This window comes from Budorcas taxicolor, chromosome 7, assembly GCF_023091745.1.
Source record: "Budorcas taxicolor isolate Tak-1 chromosome 7, Takin1.1, whole genome shotgun sequence".
NCBI lineage: Eukaryota > Metazoa > Chordata > Mammalia > Artiodactyla > Bovidae > Budorcas > Budorcas taxicolor.
In genome coordinates this window covers 108,998,330-109,005,927 of record NC_068916.1, presented here as the reverse complement: position 1 = coordinate 109,005,927, position 7,598 = coordinate 108,998,330, and the positions used below count along the sequence as shown (strand labels likewise).

Genomic DNA, 7,598 nt, shown 5'->3' with positions numbered 1-7,598 from the left:
CATACTGGATTTACCTCTACGATGCTTTTCTTAATGTGCAACAAATACGCTGAGCAAGTCAGATCCTGTGCTGCTTCCAAACACTGCTAAGGCCCTTAGAACAAGAAATTTGTATTGCGACTTTTGCTGGGTTTTGATCACTTTGTATGGGACTTCTCAACCATATGGTGCATATAGAATCTTTCTGATTAAAAGAGCCAAGGAGGGTCCCCTGAAGCAGAAGGAGGTATTCCCTTGTATTACCCTGGTTGTCTTTCATACCTGCTTCATCTCTTACATCAAAGTGAAAAACCCCTACGCTTCCTAGAAATGTGTCAAAAAATTTCCCAAGAGGTCACAATAATGCATTCTCTAAGAAGGGCAGCCTGCCATGGAGGAGAATTCCTGCATGTGATGTACCTCAGTCTGTAATTGACAGAAGTTACTGATTTATACACCATTTCCATTATTAAACTGGCAACTATGCTGTAATACACTAGAAGGTAATAAGAGAGAAGTGCTTGGCCCAGTAACTGCAACTGAGGAGGTTACAGCTGAAGACTGATGAAATCGACCTGTATTACGCAGATCAGCTTTGTTGTATCGGTCGCAAACCTGATCCGTTGCCAGAATGGGCAATGAGGAGTTTGGCTTCGACACAAGCATTTATGAGCATGTTCTCAGTGCGTCGGTGACCGGTTTTTCAGTCACCTACACGCTAGATCCAGTGCTAAGCTCTGGAGTTGGAGATGATCATATGCAAATTCACCTTCCTTACCACGAAGGGGTGAGAAAGGCGGGACCACCACTGCTGTGCTTGAGGATGATGACTTGGTTTTGAGCAACACAGCATTGACTTTGTTCAGCCACCAAATCAAGCAAGTGAATGATACTTGCTCAGTCATGCCTGACTCTTTGCAACCTCATGAAGCCCGCCAGGCTCCTCTGTCCATGGAATTCTCCAGACAAGAATACTGGAGTGGGTTGCCATTTCCTTCTCCAGGGAATCAAGCGAAGAACCAATGCAAATAAGACAACCAGACCTAGCGTACATGATGGATTGCACGGGTTCAGCTCCCCAGTTCTTTATTGCTTACGGAAGCACATTTGAAAGTTCAGTAGGCTTTTCTGTCTTCTTAGAGTGAGAGATCCACTTAGAGGCACCTAAGACTTTGGGGTCACTGACCTTTGCACTTTTATTGCAGTTTGTAAGATGGGAATAGTGAGGCAGCTATGTGGTCCTCAAGGATTGATACCAATACCATAGAAAGTGTGACTTTATTCAACTTAAGCCATGTACCCCAACATCTGGAATCTGGGTTCATAGTCTTTTGGGGGGCAAAACTGCATAGCTATGTAACTCTCACAGAGTAGTGATTGTTAACTAAATTCGTTTGTGTTTTATTTCTTATTGAGCCGTTCGATCTACTGATTCCAGTACAGTAGGCCTGGCCAGAGTCTGGCGAAGTCCATTGGTTGAGGATGCAGCTGCCGGTCCTTGTTGCTAACTGCCTTCTCACAGCTCTCCATGGTGTACACGGACGCAGTTGCCTCTGCAAACTGGCGGCGGTACATACATTGGCGCGTGTATGTAGAATCTAGAAAAAGCTGCTGATGAACTTATTTTCAGGGCAGGAATAGAGATGCAGAATGGAGAAGGAACTCTGGGCACAGCAGAGGTGGAGGAGAGGACGGGATGACCCGACCGTGCAGCACTGAAACACACGTTACCTTAAGGGGCACGGTCAGGGCTGGGCTGCTGGGTAACCCAGGGAGCCCGACACTGTGTTCAGGGACCGGGGAGCAGGGCGGGACGGGGTCGGGGAGGTGTGGGGCAGAGGGTATATATGCGCTTATGGCTGATTCGCGTTGCTGTGAGGCAGAGACCAACACAGCATCGTAAAGCAACTATCCTCCATTAAAAAGTAAGTAAATGAAAGGGGTAAAGAAGAGAGGACAGCAGTTTTCATTCCTTATCCAACAGATCTGACTAGAGTGGAGTCATTATGCCTATCAAAGTAAAAGCTACAAGTTTATGAACAAACCAGCATAAGTTCTAGTGCTACTTTAAAATCTCTGAAGTCTCTTTATTTCAAACTTTGAAATAAATTATAATGTAGATCACTGCAACCAGATAATATTATCTCTGAGCAAGGTTGAGACAGTATTATTTTGTTGTTGTTAAAAAAAAAAAAACAACAAAAAAACCTGTCATTAGTTTTCAGACAAGTTAGCAAATTGCACCTACTTTTTGATTTTGCATTTGTAATTTCTTTTTAATAAAAATTCTATAAGCATCAGATGTCATGACACTTAAAACCCATCCATAAACAGTTAACAACATTCTATTGTTTTGCTTATTTCCAAATATCTCAGTATATTTGTTATTTTAGTCTTTACTATTTTTCATTTAATTGTTGATATTCCACAAGGATAAAATTGTCATTATTATTTTCAGTCAGTCAGTCAGTTCAGTCACTCAGTCATGTTCGACTCTTTGTGACCCCATGAATTGCAGCATGCCAGGCCTCGCTGTCTATCACCAACTCCCAGAGTTCACTCAGACTCACGTCCATCAAGTCAGTGATGCCATCCAGCCATCTCATCCTCTGTCTTCCCCTTCTCCTCCTGCCCCCAATCCCTCCCAGCATCAGAGTCTTTTCCAATGAGTCAACTCTTCGTGTGAGGTGGCCAAAGTAGTGGAGTTTCAGCTTTAGCATCATTCCTTCCAAAGAAATCTCAGGGCTGTTCTCCTTCAGAATGGACTGGTTGGACCTCCTTGCAGTCCAAGGGACTCTCAAGAGTCTTTTCCAAAACCACAGTTCAAAAGCATCACTTCTTCAGAGCTCAGCTTTCTTCACAGTCCAACTCTTACATCCATACATGACTACTGGAAAAACCATAGCCTTGACTAGATGGACCTTAGTCGTCAAAGTAATGTCTCTGCTTTTGAATATGCTATCTAGGTTGGTCATAACTTTTCTTCCAAGGAGTAAGCGTCTTTTAATTTCATGGCTGCAGTCACCATCTGCAGTGATTTTGGAACCCCCAAAAATAAAGTCAGCCACTGTTTCCACTGTTTCCCCATCTATTTCCCATGAAGTGATGGGACCAGATGCCATGATCTTCGTTTTCTGAATGTTGAGCTTCAAGCCAGCCAGCCTACAACATTACGACCCTACGTGATAGATGCACCTCTTAATTTAATAAAACGAGATTTACTTATGCAATGACAAACTCAAATATGCATTCCACATTTTTCCTAGGGGCCACTGCTCACTTAACAAACAATACAATTATTAAAATAACTTGAAAAGGTGACAAGCCTATTTAGACAAAACAATGGCCCCTTACAAAAGAGAAACTAAAAGCTACTAAGAAACTTATTGATACACATTTAAAGTCAAAACATATTAAAAAATTTTGTTCTCCTGGAAATTCTCCCATTTTTGTAATTAAAAAAAAAAACTGACAAATTACATTTTTAAGAGACCTTCAAAAAGTTAATGTATCTATAAAACCTATGGGTACATTGCAACCAAAAATTCCATCACCTACCATTATTCCTCAAAGCTGACATATTATTATTATAAATGGACAAGATTGCTTTTTTACTATGCCTTTACACCCTCTAGACCGAGAAAGGTTTGCCTTCCCTCTTCCTTTTCCTAATCATATTGCGCCCATAAATTATATCAATAGACTGTATTGCCTCAAAAAATGATGAATTCTTCCACCATATGTCAATATTATGTAGTCAAAGCCTCTGAACCTGTGAAAAAACAATTTCATGACTTTCTCGTTATTCTTTATATAGATGATATATTGTTTTTGGCTCCATCTGTTTTAAAAAGTCAACAAATGTTTGACATAGCTCAACAATGCTTAAAAGATTCTAAATTAATCATTGCCCCTAAAAAGATTCAAAGCTCTAGGCCAAACCTTACTTAAGATCTATTGTTAATAGACAACATATTACTCCCCAACTAACACAGATTCATGTTGATAAATTATCAACCTTGAATGACTTTCGAAAGCTTTTAGGCGATATAAACTGGATTAGATCCTCTTTAAAAGTGCAGTCGCCCAGTCATGACCGACTCTTCGCGACCCCATGGACTGTAGCCTGTCAGCCTCCTCCATCCATGTGATTTTCCAGGAAAGAGTACTGGAGTGGGTTGCCATTTCCTTCTCCATGGGATCTTCCCGACCCAGGGATTGAACTTGAGTTTCCCGCATTTCAAGCAGATGCTTTACCGTCTGAGCCACCAAATACTTTAAAAGGAGATCCAGATTTAAATAGCCCTCGTTCACTTTCACAAGACACACACACACACACAAAAAAAAACTCTGTTTAATACAAAATAAATTATACAAAAACATTATCTTACTCATATTAGACTTGAATTACCTTTAGAGTTGTTTATACTCCTCTCTCTCCATCCTCCCACAAGACTTCTTGCCCAACAAGAACACCCAATAAAATGGATATGTACCTATTTTGAAGAGACAATGGATATATAACCATTTTGTCTGTCTTGATTTGATCACTCTAATAATCAACAACAAAAAAATATAACTAAGACTTTAACTGGCTCCTATCCTCACCAAATTATATTGGCTATTAATAAAGCTCAATTTAAAAATACATTACAAACTTCTACCAATTTCCAAATAGCTTTCTCAGACTACTTTTAAAAAATTTCATTTCATTATCCCTCTAATAAACTTTGAAATTTCTTCAAAAATATTACATTTATTATCTCTCACATTGTTGCATCACAACCTATACCTCAAGCTGATGTTTTCTATATAGATGAGACTAAAAACACCAAAGCCCCATTTTGGTCTCTCAAAAAATATAAAGTCTTTTATACTAAATTTCATTCTGCTCAACAAAATAAATTATATGCTCTTATTCAGGTTATTCACCTACATCCTTACCTTATCAATATAATTTCTGACTTCTCATATTCAGTTTTTATATTAAAAAATATAAAAACTTCTACCATAAGTTCTAATCAATCTATTATTCAACAACTTTTTCTTGAATTACAATCTATTTTTAGGGACCACACTTCCCCCATTTCACACACTGAAACTACAAATAGAAAAATTTTTAAAGGAGGAATATACAGGAACAATTCTGTCTTCTCTATCCAGAGCAGACTTCACTAGATTCCAAACGCAAGATATTCTTTAATCCTATAACTATTGTTAATACAGCTTTATTTGTTTTAAAATTTTAAAAACTTACCACAAGTTGGTATCTTGACATAAGCAGAAAAACATTTCTTAGAATTAAAAGACACTTCTCTTCCTCTGCCTGGTTGGTATCAAGACAGGCTAACTAAACAATGGGAATCTAGGAAATTAATCTTACAGGGAAAGGGGTATGCTTGTATTTCTCCAGATAGATCCAACAAAATCAACTGGCTTCCTCTTTGAAAGATCTGCCCCAGGAGAGCATCCGGTGTTCAAAACAGAGGAAAAAAAAAAAAACGGCTAAATTCCTGGGAAGAAAAAAATTCCAGTACAAGCCATGGTGACTCTAAAAAATCTGCAAGAAACACCACCCTCAACATCACCAACCTTATGATCTCCTTACCTAGGGATAAACAAAAACCCTTACCAACCAAGCTAAAAATCTGGCTTCTCAACAGGGAATGCCTCAGAATCCAGAAAATATTTTTGTTGCTATACTTGCTTTGCTTGCTTTTGCTTCCCCCACTCAAGCTGAATTAATTAATCATACTTATTGGACCTATATACATAACCCCCTTTTTTACTACAGGTATTTTAGACAATAGACTGGTGAAACCCATCCTTATTATAAAAATGTCTCAGAGCAACCGAGAGCTGGTGGTTGACTTTCTCTCTTACAAGCTTTCCCCAGAAAGGATACAGCTGGAGTCAATTTAATGATGTGGAGGAGAACTGAGGCCTCAGAAGGGACAAAATCAGATATGGAAACCCCAATGCCATCAATGCCAACCCATCTTGGCACCTGGTGTATAGCCCTGCGGTGAATGGAGCCGCTGGCCACACCAGAAGCCTGGACGCCCGGAAAGTGGTCCCATGACAACAGCACAGCAAGCCCCGAGGGAGACAGGCAGCGAGTTTGAACTGAGGCACCAACAGACGGTCAGCGACCTGACGTCCCAGCTCCACACCACCCCAGGGACAGCATATCAGAGCTTTGAACAGGTAATGTATGAGCTCTTCTGGGACGGGGTGAACTGGGGTCACACTGTGGCCTTTTTCTCCTTCAGGGGGGCACTATGCATGGAAAGCATAGACAAGGAGATGCAGGTATTGGTGAGTCAGGTCATGACTTGGATGGCCAGCCAGCTAAATGACCACCTAGAGCCTTGGATCCAGGAGAATGGCAGCTGGGACACTTCTGTGGAATTCTATGAAAACAATACAGCAACCAAGAGCCACAAGGGCCAGGAGCGCTTCAACTGCTGGTCCCTGACAGCCATGACTTTGGCTGGTATAGCTTTGCTGGGCTCGCTTTTCAACTCATAGTGACTGTTCCTTTCATTACAATCATTCATATTTTGCACAAGCTTGTGTTCCCTTTCCTTTTGTTACAGCTATAGAGACCTTACAATTTAACAAGACTCTACACTTTGTGACTTGTATAGATTACAAAATGTATACTTGTCTTAATTCCTCTGTTTCTTTGAAAAATGAATCCCTGGAAAGAGGGCTACATGGCAGGACTTGCCTCCCATCTACTCACTAAATTCGTCTGGTGATCTAAACAATTCATTGGATGGATAATTTTTGGCATTTTGGAATTAATAGCTATTTGCATTACTGCCGCTATTGCAGACAATGCTTTACAAACCTAAATTCAAACACAAAACTTTATTCAAAATTGGACCAAAGATGCTCATATTATGTGGGCTGCTCAGGCTCAGATGACGAAATTCAAGAAGAAATACAGGAACTAAAAACGTCCAATGAGTCAGAGATCAATTAATAGATTTACAAAAACAAGTAATACTAAAATGTGATTGGAATTCTACACAATTTTGTGTCACTTTTGTTTGGTTCAACTATAGTGCTTACAACTGGGAACAAATTAAATTTCACTTGAAAGACGTACATGATGATGCTTCCCTAAATGTGCAATTATTGCAAAAGAAAATCTTTGAAACCTTCCCTAAAAGTCTGCCCTCTTGCAATAATTTGGAAACTTTAGCTGAATAGCTAGCTGATCAGTTATCTGGGCTAGATCCGTGAAGACGGTTCCAAAGCATTACTCATAGTATTGGGTTTGATGCTGTAACAGTGGTGATTGTCCTAGTAATTGCCGGGGTCCAGCCCATGTGGGTCCAGGGTAATTCAAAGTGGGGATGGCGTGGCGAGGAAAAACTTATTTATTTAGAAATATAAAGAGAGATTGGGAAGAAACAGTGTAGTAGGAAAATTTAGTGGAGAAAAGATGCTGAATAACTTGGTTTATGTGGAGAACTAATAAAACCTCAGGACAAGAGATTTGCACCATCTACGTTAGGCCACCGGCGCCCGTTTGAATAGCGGAGGGTGCCCCTCCTTGGGCTCCCTCTCTCGTGGGTCTTAGAGTCAGGGCAAGTAAGTAGACATGG

The 7,598-nt window shown here is 40.2% G+C and overlaps 1 pseudogene; it reads left to right on the top strand.

Annotated features, from left to right (window-relative positions):
* Nucleotides 1-5,817: 5,817 nt before the first annotated feature.
* LOC128051083 (bcl-2-like protein 1) lies at nt 5,818-6,510 on the top strand (annotated as a pseudogene).
* Nucleotides 6,511-7,598: the final 1,088 nt, after the last annotated feature.